This window comes from Cricetulus griseus, chromosome 5, assembly GCF_003668045.3.
Source record: "Cricetulus griseus strain 17A/GY chromosome 5, alternate assembly CriGri-PICRH-1.0, whole genome shotgun sequence".
Classification (NCBI taxonomy): domain Eukaryota; kingdom Metazoa; phylum Chordata; class Mammalia; order Rodentia; family Cricetidae; genus Cricetulus; species Cricetulus griseus.
Window position 1 is genome coordinate 16655505 of NC_048598.1, and position 17039 is coordinate 16672543.

The 17039-nt window shown below is 34.8% G+C and overlaps 1 protein-coding gene across 1 annotated transcript in view; it reads left to right on the forward strand.

Annotated features, from left to right (window-relative positions):
• Akt3 (AKT serine/threonine kinase 3) overlaps positions 1–17039 on the forward strand; it is a 208483-nt gene that overhangs the window by 89150 nt on the left and 102294 nt on the right. The gene's annotated exons all lie outside the window — the stretch shown is intronic.

A 17039-nucleotide genomic window follows, 5' to 3' on the forward strand; every position in this document is an offset into this window, starting at 1 on the left:
GCTTTTTTGTATAATACCCTTTCTCTTGTTTTTGTTTCTATTAATAGCAGGAATTTTCATCAAACTTTGATGAGTTGATTGTTTTCTTTCTTGTCCTTTCATACAATTAGGTCTTAGAGTTTTGAATATCTAGAAGTCTCTTTGCATATCGATAGAAATAGCTATTTATCCAAATATTTTTCTTTGATCTCAAATAGTTGAGATGACACAGTCATGTTATATTGAGATTTTTTAGTATTTTTAGAACACCTCAGTTTTTGGTAAAATTTTAAAGTTCAATCACAATGTAAATGAATGATTAGAAAAGAGAGCCTGTTTCTTTTTTCTTTTTTCTTTTTTTACATTCCCCTTTTAAATGCTGTTTGGATTTTTAATTTAAAAAAGAAAATGTTAGGAGAATTGCTAAGAAATATTGTTTATTTCGAGTTTTGATACACTCATGCTGTTCTAAACACATAAGGTCTTGTTATATAATTGTTAAGTAAAATTGCCCAAAGTGGTTGAAAGGCCAGTATCCTGACAGCTTTGGGTCCAAAATATCTTTCTGAAAGAGTTATTTGCTGCTCATAAAGAAGTTGAGTCAGGTCTTTCTGGAAAAAAAAAATCTGTTTTGTTGTCACTTACTTCTCTAGCAACTCTAATGTGTACTTGCTGAGAAAGCACAGATAATCATCAGTCTCACTGGGCCTCTCCTTTGTCTCCTGTATTTCTTTCATTTGTGAAGTGTAGAATTATGCACGGATTATTTGTAGTTTCACAGTCAGTACTGATATTCCTCCTAAGTTTGGGACAAGCAACTGACATTTTCCACATAGAGGTTTTGTTAAATTGAGAGTGTGATTTGCCAGAGGTCAGTATGCTAATGAGCAGCTGACTAAAGCGAGCTTGAAGACAGCAAACTTGCCTGTCTATACTGTATTAGTCATTTATTTTCTCATTTCTTCAGAGCCATTTAACAAACCTATGCAAGAACACACAGAGAAGTGATTGAAATATTAAAACAGAGTGTTTTTGCAATTAAAGGGATGAGATTTAAATATCACTTATCTTAGATAAGTGAGCTTATAAAAGTCACTTAAGCTGTTTGAGCCTGAATTTATTTTCTGAAAGAAGGAAACAATAAGAGCCATTGAAGGAACCTGGAAAGACTAAATGAGATAGATAGTATGATTAGCATGTCTGGAACAAAGTCATTACTAGCTGTTAGTAGTACTTCATGTTTGTTAGATGTAGGTGAAAGTCTAGACAATGTAGATGCTGCTGTTAGCATTTATAAGATGTTCTATTGGGAAGTGAATACACTAGTTTCTAGAGGCTGTGTTAAGGGAATGGTCACAGATAGAAGATTTTAATTTCAAAATCAAGTGTTTAGTGACTTGCTGTTGTTCCATTAATATGAAGGGAAATCATTTGCTTAAAGAGAATGTGGAGAAAATTGTTGAATGTAAATATTTTGGAAGTGTAAGTGGCTTTTCACTGATAGATTCATAGTGTATACTGTAAAGTTATTTTCCTATTCAAAAATAAGTATGCAAGTACGAAAGAATTCACCTCTTTAATGGTGATCTCACATTATTTTTGGTAATCTCACATTTTTTTTCTGCTCTGACAAATACTAATAGTGAACAAATAGCACTAAAAGTATGGCTTCCTTTCCTGCAGAAGTTTAAAACGTTATTTGATTGTCAGCACTCTTTACTTTGCAGATGAAAAAAGCTGTCAGGCTCCCGTTGGGGTAAAGTGCCAGGGTGAATAGAAGTGTTTCCTTGGAGGAATTAAGAGGAAATGCCTTTATTGAGCTGGGTGAGTCAGTGAATTCCCCAGAGTACTAATAATTCCCACACAGATGTACCTGGTAGTTTTTAAGGTTTTTCTTTTCAAATGTTGTTTCTGTTAATTAAGCATCTACTCTATTAATAAGTATGACATACTAAATTTGAATGATGGCTGAAGCAAGGTGTTTTGCGCCATAGGATTAGAGGAAATGACAATGGAGAATTTCAAACAAGGAAAAGTGGTGCATGGCTTTAATCCTGGTACTCAAGAGTGGGAGGCAGAGGCAGAGACAGATGGATCCTATGATTTTGAGGCTATCGTGATCTACATATCAAGTTCCAGAACAGCCAAAACTACAAAGAGAGACCCTGTCTCCAAAATCAATAATAATAGTAATGATGATGATGAAGATGGTGCTTTACTGACATACTGGTTTTAAAAAGCTGTTTATCAGAAGTAATTTACATAAAAAAAGAAATGGGACTATCCATGTCTGTGAACTGTGGTATAACAGCTGAAGAAGCCACCTAAAAATAGCTATAAAGGCATTTTTATAAATGAATAAAACTGTACTGCATGTATTTTCAGGACAACTAAAAAAAGATTTAGGATCTTCTAGCTTTTATGGTATATGGATGTATTTGAATTATGCCTCAAGAAAATACTACATGAATAGTAATTTTAAAAAATATTGGCCAGTATGTTGAAAACAAGAATATTTCACTGTCTGACATACTTTTTAAGGCATCTTGCAAAATGTTTTGGCTTAAAGTTTTTAATGTGTTTTTAGTCTTAAGAAAATCTGATTGAAGATGTTAGTAAACTTGGTAGCACACTTTTTAGAATAGAAGATGATTAGACAAAAAAGTGGAAAGGCATAAACTTAAGTAGTTGAAGGGCATTACCTTCCTTCCTTCCTTCCTTCTTCCCTTCTTTCTTTTTTTTGGGGGGGGGGACTAAGCAAGTCACTTATTTGTTTGAGAGTGGAACACAACATCTGAGTTTATAATTTTGTACTTTTATGTGAAAATGCGTGGAACAGCAGCTGTTGCTTCCTGGCATCTTTCTGAAGAGATATTTGTGTGTGTGTGTGTGTGTGTGTGTGTGTGTGTGTGTGTGTGTGTGTGTGTGTAGAACATTATAAAATGACTTTAGTTTCCTTCTCTTGTTTGTGATATGTTTAAGACACAATGTAGTTAACTCACTCTACATTCTGGTTTAGTTAAAAAGGATTTGGAATTTAATTTTAATTATTTTATTGTTACCCAAAACATTAATAGAATTGTGTAGTTTCAAAGGATAAAATTGTTTAATTTTACTAATATAAACGTTAAAGGCCAAGTTTATTCAAAGTTAGAAAATAACATAGTTGTTAAGTGGGAATTGTAATTTAAGTTATGGGAAGAATGGGGCTTTTCCTAAAGGTATATATAAAGTCTACATGAAAACTCAATTCAGGCATATGACAACTGATTGGCTGTATAAAAGTAAATTTTCTGTTATCTTGTAATAATTTTCTCTCCCTTCAATGTGCCACTTTTTAAAAGCTAGGGTTTTTCTTTCCTCTTTACATTGTGTGGTGTGTGTGTGTGTGTGTGTGTGTGAGAGAGAGAGAGAGAGAGAGAGAGAGAGAGAGAGAGAGAGAGAGAGAGAGAGAGAGAGACAGAGACAGAGACAGAGACAGAGACAGAAAGACAGAGAGAGAATATATTTCATATCATTGGTGTGAAGTTTAGGTGTGGATAATCGTCAATTAACATAAATAAAACTGTGATGGTAAGATTAGCGTTTTTATTGTGCTAAATAAAAGATATCACACCACTGTATTTTATAGGGGCATATTTTGTTTTATAAAAATGGTCAGTAAGTTAATTGTAGAAAATGTTTTCCAATAAAATGTACTTTATGAGGAAAAGAAAATAAATAAAATAACCATTATGATGTCCAAATACAAATGATGATAAAGATTGAAATATTAATATATAAGGAGCAAAGTTATGCTTATTTCCAGTTTTTAAATCTGGTTTTTATTAGAATGACTTATAAAGGTTGTTTCCTGAAATTTCTGGCTATGTGTTAAGTAATACTGCCCTCAGAGGGCCAAGGTAAGTAAATTCATTTTTAACATTGAGAAGTGGCTTCCCTGGTATTTATCTGATAAGTTTATTTGAGTAATTGAATAGTGTTTGGTTTCTCTGTCTTTTTAAACATGCTAAGTGTATCTGGGCTCTTCAATTTGATGACTTTTACTCACAATTCTTTCTTACAAAAATAATTAACAGCTGACTGACCACAAATTGCTACATTAGCTCCATATTCAAAGAGGATAAGAAAATCACCTACCTGAGAAAGTGATTTTACTTGTGTATGTCTTACTTTTTCATGCATTTACCTCTAGATATTAAAGTATTATAAATTATTTGTATTTAAAATAATGTGCATTCCTACATTTGAATCAAAATGGAAGCATATTTCCTTTCAATTTAAAAATATATACATATTAAAAATTTTAATCAAGAATATGTATTTTACTAGTATGTAATGGTTATATATAAAATATCATACTTAAAAATGTACTTTTTCCAAATTAATTTTAAAAGCCAAGACTAATATGTAGTTTAGTATGTTTTTAAATTCAGGGTGAGATTAAATTGTTCAATAAAAGAGGAAGCACAGGAAAGGAATAATGTTAAAAGAACGAGATACAGCCTTTGCTTTTGTTCTTTTTGCATATAGCATTTTTAATGAAATTAGAAAGAAATGAAATACTTATTACTGCATTTCCAGGATTACTTGATACTGCATTATTAAGAAAGAGGATTTCTATGACAGTATTGGCAATTTTTAGAAGTTGAGATTATTAATGAGAATAGTGAATAAAAACAAGACCAAATACAGTAAATAATGAAATTTAAGTTTATCATTTATGGTGTTGCGTGAGTGTGTTGAGGGCAGAGGTCAATGTCAGGTGTCTTTGTCACTCTCCATTATCCCCCCTCCTTTTTTGTTGAGGTACCAGTCACTTGTTGGAAGCTCACATAATCAGCTAGACTGGCTGATCTGTGAGCTCCAGGGATCACTTGTCTCTGCTTCCCAAGTGCTGGGAATGCAAACTTGCCATCATGCCCAGGTTTTTCTCTTTCTTTGGTTTTTTATTTGTTTGTTTGTTTTTCAAGACAGGGTTTCTCTGTGGCTTTGGAGGCTGTCCTGGAACTAGCTCTTGTACACCAGGCTGGCCTTGAACTCACAGAGATCTGCCTGTCTCTGCCTCCTGAGTGCTGGGATTAAAGGTGTGTGCCACCAACGCCTGGCCATGCCAAGTTTTCTTATGCAGGTTCTGGAGATTGAACTCAAGTCCCTGTGCTTCTGTGCTAAACATTAGCAACTGTCTTCCAGCCCCTGATTTTCTTTTACCTGCCTTAAATATGAGTTTAATGCATGACTACAATGTATCTTCAGATCTTTGCCTCCCCCCAGTCTTTTTCATTGGTTTTCTTTTTTATACCAGTGGATATTTTAGTTTATTAGCAAACGATTATATAATTCTTACTGTGAGTAGATGTTTTGTTTATGTTATAAATATTAATCTATTTTTATTACTGTTGTTTCCATTTTCCAGAAAAGGAAACTGAGGTATAGAGAGATTGATGTACTAAGTGACAGAACTGTCATTTGAATCTGGACAGTTGGGTTTGCAATCACTGTGTGAAAGGATGTTGTGTCTGTTTAAGTATCATCTTTGTCCTCTACTGGCCTTTCCTTATGTCTGTTTCCTTCTGACTATCTCTGCAGAGATGATGTTAACAATGCTTGCCTCTAATTTGTGTGAAGAGATTCCTTGGGGTGAAACATGAACCCAGGGCTTAGCTGAGGACTTTCAAGTTTTCTTTGCTTCTGTCTTACCCTTTCTTCCCTTTACCCTGTAATATGATGCTGGTGAATGTCTTGGATTATTGTTTAAGAAAAAAAGAAGGAAGAGGAGAGTTTTGAAGGGCAGGAATTTACTCTTAAAATGATAATGGCCATGAGTTTGAGGTCATTTTTAGGGTCCCATACCACTAGAAGTTGATCATTGGAGATTCATAGGCAAAGGTCTAAGATAAAGCAGCATTCTTTCCACTAATTTTTATAAAGTGGGTGTGAAATGGGTAACAGGTTGAAGTACCTGATGGTCTCCCCACCCCCACCCCCACTCCCACACATAACACAGGCCTCCTGGTTATGGAGCTCCACAGTTTCATAGCACTTGCACAGTAGGCACCAAAGGGGAGGCAGAGAATGATCCCAGGTTGGTAGTATACTGAGATATCCTGGGTTTTTCTACCATGAGTGTAGCCCTTCAGAATAGTGGTGAATTGTTTATTTATTCAATTAGTTATTTCTTTGCTTGATCTGTTCTAGGCATTGAACAGACATGGCGAGTAGGTTTGAGTTACGGTTACATTGTTTCCATATTAAGACTACTTATTATAATTATATATATATATATATATATATATCTTATACTTAAATATTTAAGAGAGGATGTTGTGATAAAATGGAAAATATTTACAGTATAGGTGTTAATTTTTATAATGAAATTCTATGTTTAAATTAGTTCATTCCTTTGCAGATTTGTTTTTCTTAGTGCTTTGTTTTGTTTAGAGGCTTGGTCTTTCTATACTACACTGGCTGTCCTGAAACTCACTATTTAAATCAGGCTGGCCTTAAACTCACAAAGATTTGCCTCTCTTTACCTTTGCATTACTTTTGCCATTTCCACATTATTAAAAAAGTGTAGAAATTACTTAATGCTTAAATGTGGTGTTGTGTAGAAATGGAGAGTTTTTGCAGTGATGTAGAAAAAGAAAGCTTTGCTTTCATAATGTACAAGGGCGTAAGTGAAAGCAAAATAATAATTTAGCTCACATTTAACCCAGCAGGAAGCTGAGTACAGATTGAGTAATTCTCCACAACATATCTCCTTCTATGTAAACTAATCTCATGGTTTATTCTTCATTAAATTGCCAGGATGCTATTTTCTGCTGGCGAGAATATGTGCACCAGTGTGTGTTCTCCACTCCCCCTTGATTTTCTCAGTTAAATTTGATACTATAATATGGTTAGGATGTTGTTTTGTTTAAAAGAATAATTTAAAAGTATTATTTCTTGGTGTAAAGTGTAATGTTGCCTTAAAACAGTAAGAACCAGGCTTTGATTAGCCAGGTTATTGAGTGTCATTAAACAGAAATCCAGAATGCTTAAAGGTAAGGTGGTACTTGTTCAGCTTCTGGAAAATTTTAAATAAATACTGACAAATGGACCACCCGGAGGTCTTAGGGAAGTTGAGATTGGCCTTCTAACATCTTAGAGCAGTGGCTCTCACCCTCCCTAGTGCTGTGACCCTCTAACACAGCTCTTTATGTTGTGGTGGCCCTCAGCCATAAAATTATTTCATTGCTACTTCATAATTAATTTTGCTACTGTTATGAATCATTGTGTAAATATCTGTGTTTTCTACTGATCTTAGGCAACCCTGTGAAAGGGTCATTTGACTCCCAAAGGGGTCGCTACCCACAGGTTGAAAACTGCTGCCTTACATTGTTCAGTTCCTAGATTTTTTTAAGTGGTTCAACTTCAACACAGAACATGGACCCTTGCCTTCCTTAGGAAGTAGACATGAAAACTATATTTACTATAAAAACGGCAAGCTCATGCATTATGCAGTGGAAGCAGAATTTCTTCTTGACTATAATATATTTCTCAAAATAATCATGAGGGAACATACGGAAAAGCAGAGATATGTGGGTACATCTGGAAAGTGTTCAAGGCATCTGGGAAGTCAATGCAGAATCACCAATTGTAAACAGCTTCCATGTTGCCAGTTGCAGGGGTGATGGTGTCTAGTCCAGGAGCAGACACAGGCAGTGTCTCCTCATCTTTGAGTCAGCAGAACAGCAATAGAATGCTGAAATGTTGAAAGACGTACACTGAAATCGCCCCTAGACAACAGGTAGTACCAAGTACTGTTTTCTCTAGGCACATGTGTAGATACTTGGAAATGGAAAAGAATGAGAGATGATGCTGTTACACATTGCTTAGATCTCATAGTTCAACACTAGTTAGTTAAAGGAGAAGGAAAGAACTTGTTTGAAAGAATCAATGAAGGAAAATGATATGACTGTTGTTCACCAGGAATGAGTAAATACATTTTTATTTATTTTTTTATTTTGAGTGTGTCTGTGTCCTCAACTATTTTGTTCAAGGCTACCTCAAACTTCTGAGTTCAAGGGATTCTTTTTCCTCAGACTCCTGAATATCTGAGACTGCAGATGTTTGCAAGAGCCCAGCTCTATTTCTAATTACAATCTCTCATGCCTTCACTTTCTGTATTCCATTCTTAACAACTTCTTACTAGACTTAAAATTTTATGTTGGTTGGACTATATCTGCATCATTTATTTCTACATCCTCAGTACTTGTATGCATTTCAACACTAAATATTTTTAAGTTTTGAGACTTTATTTTTGTTTTCTGTGTATGGGTGTTTTCTCTGCATGTCTGTCTATGCACCACAAATGCAGAGGCTAGAAGAGGGAGGCCTTAAGTCCTCTGGAATTGGACTTACAGTCAATTGTTGTGAGCCACCAGGCAGTGCTGGGAACTGAACCTGAGTCCTCTGGAGGATCAGTCAGAGCTCTTCAGCATTGAACCATCTTGTTAACCTCACAACACCAAATATTTTTAACGATTCAACCTAATTTTACACCCTTCTCCTATCAACGTGTTTTCAAGGCATAGTCTTTGATCATTTGTGCTCCTTGACCACTTAGAATGAGTGACCTGGAGCCTATATTGCCTTTGGTGTGTTTTGTTGACAAACCCAGTCTTTTTTCTTTTCTTCTTCTTCTTCTTCTTCTTCTTCTTCTTCTTCTTCTTCTTCTTCTTCTTCTTCTTCTTCTTTTTGCTTATTCAAACTAACACATATTTGAAGACAGTTGATGACAATTATTCAAGTAACATTGATAAAGATTACAAAAGAATTTATCACTTTTAATGTACTGAAGGGCAAAGAAATAACATGTTTGGCGACAGTGAAAAGGAAGCAACAATTTAAACAGTATAATTTTTAAAAATTGGAAAACCTAAATTTTATATGTGTATGAGTATTTGTACACATACACATCACTATGCAGATATTAAATTGTTAATGTTTTAAGTTATATGTTGAAATAATAGCTAAAACCTCTTTAGTTACTTTTGGATTACCTATATCTCATGTTAAATAAATTGAATAAACATGAGAATAACCTGCTGAGTATCATTCTTCCTGGGATTATTTAGTGTCCTCTGAATTATAAACCATTTCCTTAGATTTAAATAATATATTTTAATATGGACAAGATTTCACTTTCAAAAGTTACGTTTTTATATAGTCCTTTGCAGTTACAAAGTATTATACTTCACTGCATTGTAAAAAATACAAAATAAAATTATCAGGATTATTTTTAAGAAATATACAAAATACACTAATGATAAATTCAATGGGAAACCTGTTTCTTCTCCCTGAGACATGAACAGGCTTCCATTGGTGGCTTTTTTTGACTCTTTTGTATAAAAATGCAACAGGCAGTTTTAAAGATTGCAGATGTTGTGCTATATTTAACACAGTGTGCTTTCCTATATAATATCTGGCTTTAAGATAGTTAATCTATATCATGTAATGCTGCATTGTACAATTTTTTTGTTTATGGGGATAACATTTATGAAATACACTGTAGAAAAATCTGCTTTATTCTTTCAGAAGCTCATGTGTTTAAATTTAGCTTGTATCTGTCAACAAATAACTAAATATTTACTATGATGTGAACCATGAAGTTAAACAGATATTTATGCTAATGGTAACAATAAACCTCTTTTTGTATGAGGTTAAAAAATGAAGCCCAAAGCTGGGTGTTGGTGGCGCATGCCTTTAATCCCAGCACTTAGGAGGCAGAGGCAGGCGAATCTCTGTAAGTTCAAGGCCAGCCTGGTCTCCAGAGTGAGTACCGGGATAGGGTCCAAAGCTACACAGAGAAACCCTGTCTCGAAAAACAAAACAAAAGAAAGAAAGAAAGGAAGGAAGGAAGGAAGGAAGGAAGGAAGGAAGGAAGGAAGGAAGAAAAATGAAGCCCATGAAGACTTCTATTCTAGAGTACAGCTAGAGATAGTTTATTGAAGGAATTAATTTTTGTCTTTACTGAAAGGTGCCAGACTTTTTTAAACATGTAAACACATTTATTAGATTGTGTGTGCGTGTGTGCGTGTGTGCGCACGTGTATACCCGAGTGTGTGTGTGTGTGCGCGCGCGCGCATCAATGCACAAGTATGAGAATAGACACCCATGTATGAAGGTGAACAAACATTTTGTGTGCATGTGAGTGTGGAGGCTAATGGCTGAAGTCAGCTGCCTCCTGCTGTCACTTTCTGCCTTGTATACTGAGGTGGGTTTCTCAGTTGAACCCAGCCAGAGTCTGCAGGTTCTGCTTGTCTAGCTATATTGTTCCAGGGATCTCCTGTCTCTGCCTCATACAGAGTGGGATCACAGCCTGGCATTTCTGTAGGTTCTGTGGATCATAACTCTTGTTGGTCAGGCTTGCACAGCAGGTGCTTTTGCCTGCTGAACCATCACCTAAGCTCTGAGAAATTCTTAAAGTACACTTACGTTTATCATAAAAAGTGTTCATAAAGACCACGTGGCTTGGGATTAAGTACTTGGGAGGCTAAAGCTAGAGGATTGCTTGAGCTCAGTTCAAGATTGGCCTGGGCAGTATAGGAAAATCCCATCAATAAAGGAAAGAAGTTGTGAAAGCTCCGAGACTTCTGTTTACCTTTCTGATATCTTTGTCTTAAAGAAGTAGTATGATCTGAACTAATGCTGTAGGTAGATATTACATATTGCATAGTTTTCTTTTTGTTATTAATAACACCATTTCAGGGCTAGAGATAACTATTGTATGTTGAAAAGCATGCAATGGTCTTGAGAGAATTAGAATTTGGTTCCCAGTACCCCTGTCAGGCAGCTCACAACCACCTGTTTACAGCTCCAGGGGATCTAATGCCCTCTTCTGGACTCTGTAAGTACCTGAACTCGCCATGTACATATCCTCCCCACATATGGATTAAAATTATAAAAAGAAATACTAAAAAAGAAAAGTTTTATATACATGTCACTAGTTTAAAAGACCTATTTTGACTGATGGTATACATTTATTAATGCTTTGTGATTATATGAATATTCCTGGATAAGTACAGTGCTGATTATAAATTACATTAGTGAGCAGTGGTTCCATTTAATAACAAAATCTATACATCATATATGCCAAGAAATATTTTACGAGTTTTATGTTATGTTCTTAAACAATTTGGGTAGGTACAATAATGACACTCCTTTTGCAGTTGAGATGTGGGAGGGTAAATTCCCTTAGTTCAGTGGTGTTGTAGCTATGAGTCACCTCTAGGTGGTGTGCCTCAGAGTCTTGCCCCTGGCTATTACATTACAGGGTTTTACTTAGAGGTGTGTGCTACTATTCTCTCAGTATGCCTGGCCACTGAGAGAATGATGAAATACAAAATTACATATATATCTCCTGGATTTTGATTACTTTTAAAAGTTTTGATACATCAAATAAGAGTGTCCACTGGAAACTTAAACAGCAATATCATGTGTATATCCTAATAATTTAAGTTTATTCACTGTTAGTAATTAGGGTTTTTAATTTCTATGGGGAAAATATGAAACTAAACTCATATCCCATCCCATGTAATAAGTAGAATATTTTTAATATGGTGATTTTGTATAATTGAATTCTAAATGGTTGTTTTACGTGATTTGTGAAAAATAGTGCTATAATTCTATCAAATCATTTGAGCTGGATTGTGTCTGTTTTAATAAGGTCACAATTATTTTACATAGTTAGTATGTATTAGTATCCTAATCCATGTTAGCATGGACTGTTGAGGATAGGTTTCCAGTACATGAGTATTTATGCAGTGTTCTCCACTGGCACATCTTTTATCTTGCATCTAACTTTCTGCTTCTCATAGCCTAGAGCTAACAACCTAACCTAAGACAATCAGATATTTATCACCCTACTTCATTGTTAAGAGGAAAAGACTTGATAAAAGAATCTTTTCCAGTTAGATATCTGAACAAATGTAGACATCTCCAAGGAAATACAGACCAGAGGCTATTGGGACATTGGATCTCATTTTGGTCCAGGCACATACACCCCCCCCCCCCCGCAATTCCTACTTTGGTAACAGTTTTCAGCTGTTAAAACTACAGTGATGGTTCCTAACCAAATATTAATGAATAATGGAATAAAGTTTATATATGTGGACTGATTTAAAATGAAGATATCAAATGATGTAATTTGATGCTTGATGAACAACTTTGGGAGACCCTAAGTTGACTTTATATTACCCTTTCCCCAATATGATCCATTTGAATAGACTGTCAAAAATTTTAGGTGGAAAAGATACAATATTCATTCAAACAACCTGAGAGCTAAGACAAAATATCATTTGTATTTTTTAAATAGTGACAATCTACTCAAAACTGTTTAGATTATTTGTTGTAATATGGGAAATAAATTATTAAGTAATAAGAGAGCTGGCAAAGACCAATTCTAGAATCATCTTAAATAAGTAGAACTCAGAACTCTTTTTTTGTTTTTTCTTCTAGACAGGGCTTCTCTGTGGTAGACTGTATAAGCTAGATTTTTATGATAATGTTCTTGTAGTGACAAAATTGCCTAAGGACATATATATCAGAGAACATCTCTGACAATAGGCAAAACCTAGCCTGACTTTGTGTGTTGGTAACAGTGGATTTCAAAATAAATATAACCTCTAGTCAAAGAGGGTAAGAAAGAAGTAGAGGCACAGGGAATAGTAGATAATAAGTTAGGAAAAGGTTTATGCTGGAAATTTTATCCCTTTGTTCCTACAGTATATTTCGAAAGCTTATCAGAGTTCCTCCTAAATTTGTATGTATATTAGTGTCCTTAGAAAAATTTCTTGTTGCTTTTTTGACTTTTTTTCAATCAGAAAGAAGCTATCTCTTAAATTAGTTGAAAACCATGAGTGTAAGTACAAAAGAAAGATAACTTGCTTTTAATGTATTGATTATGTGCTTAAATGCAAGTACTATCTTTCAAAATAAGATTATGGAGGCTGGAAAAGATGACTTAGTCTGTACAGTACTTGATGTTCAAACTAAAGGATTTGAGTTCAGATCCTCAGAACCCTGGGTGCAGTGGTTCAAACCTGTAATCCCAGTATTTGGATTGAAGAGACAGAAGGATCCTGTGGTCTCTTTTGCTGGCTTTCCTGTACCCTTTGAGCATACACACACATGCACGTATATACACTGCAAACAATAGCCTTATGGCTGGTTGTTAGGAGCTGATATTAAGGAATGATTACAGGAATCATTCTTTTGTTCTAGGTATATAGCTCCTTAAAAATCTAGGATTTTCTGTTTCTACTTCCTAGAACAGCCTTGTGATACTTTCTTTACCTGAACTCTCATTGCTGGAATTACCGCACTAGTGACAGAAGTATACAGTCAAATTCCCATGATCAGCTGGAAAAGACCTAGCTGGGAACCCTTAGGCTATAGAGATAATTTGACCAACGTAGTCCTTAGTCTTCACTGTGCTCAGTGCCATGCCATTGTTTCAGGCTAGGAAACTTTTCCTGTATTGGGCCTAGCACAGTGGCCTTTTTGTTGTCTATTCATGCTTGTTGAGTTTGTGTCCTCTGTAAGGATCATTCTTCAGAGGCAAACTTCGTTGAATTCTTTGGAACTTGAAATGGGATATTTAATAAGGCCAACACATCTAGCTGAAGTATGGATTTTTTTTCAGAATTTTTGTGGGAACCTATAGAAGAGGTTCTTTGTTCCCCACTTGAACTCCCAGAAAACATTTAGCACCCTTCTCCAGATGTTTATAAGGCATATCTGAAATCTGGTGGAATACTGGGATAAGCTCCATGAAATTAGAGATTCTTTTTCTTTTTCTTTGGTGGTGGGGGGAAAGGTTCCAACTGTGTTCCCAGCACCTACAACTAAGTTAGAGAATAAATGAGTATACTGTAAGTTCATTCATGTTGTAGGTGGAAAATGACAAGAAAATAGAAAGCAAATTAGGAATCTTGATTGAAAAATTTGACACTCATTTTTAGTTTAGTGGATAGCTCAATTGCTGAGTAAGTGAATCAATTCAAAATTAATAAAATATTTCAAAGAGTACTACATATTTTATTAGTGGAAGAGAATTTTTCTTCCCCATTTCTTTCTTTGATGCAATTAAGTTTATCCCTGTCTGGGTTTAGTGCATTTTTTTAGGGGATATATGATAGATTCATTTTTCATAGAACTTTTGATAACTATAAAGCCTACTGTGGGATACATCAAGCATTTTCAATTCTAAAGATACTTTAATTTAAAAGATACAAGATATTTGTGGTGTTTTTTTTTACTATAATCTGAACATGTAAATACTTATTATGATGCTAAAGGGAAATTAGGTTTAGAAATAAAAATTGATTTTTATTTTAATTTTATATTTTTCAGATAAATATATTCAGTTTTGTTCCACATGTGGAGAAATAATTCCATGTTATGTTTGATCTTTCTATATTTTTCAAATGACTTTGTTTTATTTTATCTTTGGTATGATTCTGAAATTATCACTTGCTGTTCAGCTTGACAGACATGTACTAGTATAAATCTATTCTTGTTAACAGGAGCCTTTGGAACCTAAATGCTACATCATTAGTTGGAGATTAACACCTAACAATGTAAAATTATATGGGAATGCATAATTAAATATGGAAGAATCAAATAATGAGGGCAGTCAGCAAAGGAACTACTTTATGTTTTTGAATAGGAACTGTGAATTTAAGTACTCTGGTTTTATAAATTTAAATTATGTAGTTCCTAAGAATAGAATTAATTTATGTATTTATTTATAAAATAAATAGGTGACATCAGGTATCTGTGTGTTTGTGTGTTCATGGGTTGAAATTTCTTTTATCTACGTATATACATGTATTAAATATTTATGTATGCATGTATCTTTCATTTATTTAATATGACTATCAGTCCAGCGATGGAAAGTAGGGGGTACTAGAGCATATCATTGCAAATAAGCAAAGACTGGCAGTATTTGCTACGCTAATGAAAATTGAGCTCCAAGAGCAAAGACTAGGCTTTTGAAATGTGTCCACTATCATGAGCTTTAAGGCTTCCCAGTACTTAAAAAGAGTTTTTAAAAAATGAAATTGGTTAACAGTAGCAAATATAACTAACTAAATAAAGTGTTTCCACTGTGAAAGTTGAACTGCTTAAATCAGTAAACCAACATCTGTATGACTAATGCATGATTCTTAAAATTGTGTACAGTGTACAAGAGTTATTCAAAGTGGAATCTGAGTAAATGAATAACAAAGTGCATTGATAAAGTTGCAAATCTCATGTCACCATCAATATTTTAGAAACTATCCCTTATTTTGAATTCCAGTGTCAACCCAATACTACTATTTTCTGAGCCAGTGTGGTGCATGTCCGTGTAATCCTAGCACTGTCCATGATTACTTGAATTACCTTTTTGAGTTAGTTACCCACAAGAGTTGCATTTTCTCCTAATATTTCAAACAGAACAACATACTTTAATAGCTATACACTGCTGCTTTTCTTACTAAAAGACAGGGTGTAGCTTTAAACCTGTAGTCCTTTGCCTTCCTAGTGCTGGGATTACATGTACATGCCACCACACTGGCTCAGAAAATAGTTTTTTAAATGTACATATGTTACATTAAATGTAATGAGTTTGTTGTGTTTTGTTTTTGAGACAAGATCTCACTATGTAGCCCTGGCTGTCCTGGAACTCTCTTGTAGACTAGGCTGGCTTTGAACTCACCGAGATCCATTTGCCTCTGCCTCTACCTCCTGGGTTCTGGGATTTAAGGAATGCTTCACATGCCCATCAAGTTGCATTAGTGTCAAAGTATAGAGCAAAAGAGTGATAAAACCAGTGGATTAAAACATAGGTAAGATTAATGTGGTTTGTTAGTAGAAGCTGTGGTGAGTAGCCTGGGGAAAGCAGTTAAGAACATTAGTAAAGACTGTATGTAAGACAGTAATGGGCCAGTTTAGGTAAGGCCAACAGGGAGAGATTTGGGAAGTCCATTCTGATTTAGCTCCAGGTCCTGTAAGGGTTGGCAGAAGGCAAATGCTAGGCTTAAACTTGGTCAAAAGGAGAAGCTGCTTTGTAGCAAAAGTAAACTTTTCAGATTTCTATAGTTGTAAAATTCAGTGTTTGAGAATTAATATTAGGAGACAGATAAGCTAAGCTACATGGTTCACTCCTCCTCTGCTTTTTTTTCTTCTTCCTCTTCCTCCCTTTTCCTCCCTTACTCACTCACTCTGTAAACCCCACCTCTGGAATTCCTGGTGATACTCCTGCTCCAGCTTCCCAAGTGCTGAGAAAACAAGTGAGCACTGCTGTGCTGGTTCGCTAGTAAGGTGTCATGGGTCACCTGATGTTTCACCTTTGAGCCTGTTTTGGTGGATAGGTAGGAGCGCATATGTAAAGCTGATTAAGTGTACAATTACCTACTGTTAGTCAGGCTCTGTAATGGCTGTGTGTTGTATTTATTTATATATGTAAGTTTGATGTGGTTTTGAGCTTCATTAACTTGTGTTCTTTATTTTTGTGACATGTTTATAGCATGTGTAGAAGGTTATTTTCCTAGAAAGAGAAAAGCAAGGTTCAGATTTAACAAGGAAGTAACCCTATAATAATCACATACCATGGAGGCTGAGGCAAGAAGATTGACTATATAGCAGTGAAACTCTGTCTTAAAAAGGAAAAGAAATTTACTCTTCCTCCTTTTTGAAAAACAAAAGCATTATTATTGGTCATGAAAATGGAATGTATATTTCACACTCTGATTATGTTGTGTTTTTCCTGAAATTCATAAATACTGTGCGGGTTATTTCCAGAGCTTTCTAAAATGTCTGAGAATCTGCTTTAACAACTGTGTGATAAAATGAAAACTGAACAAAGTGTGTATTCACTTGAGTGGTTTTCTGAAGGAATAATGGTGTAGATGAGTGATCCAAGTATGAAATAATTAAAAACACAGTGTTTGGGTTTCTGTTGAATATTAATTTATAGACTTACTCTTTTTTGTAAGTCAAGTTAAAAGAAAATTGCGTCACTAAAATTTTGG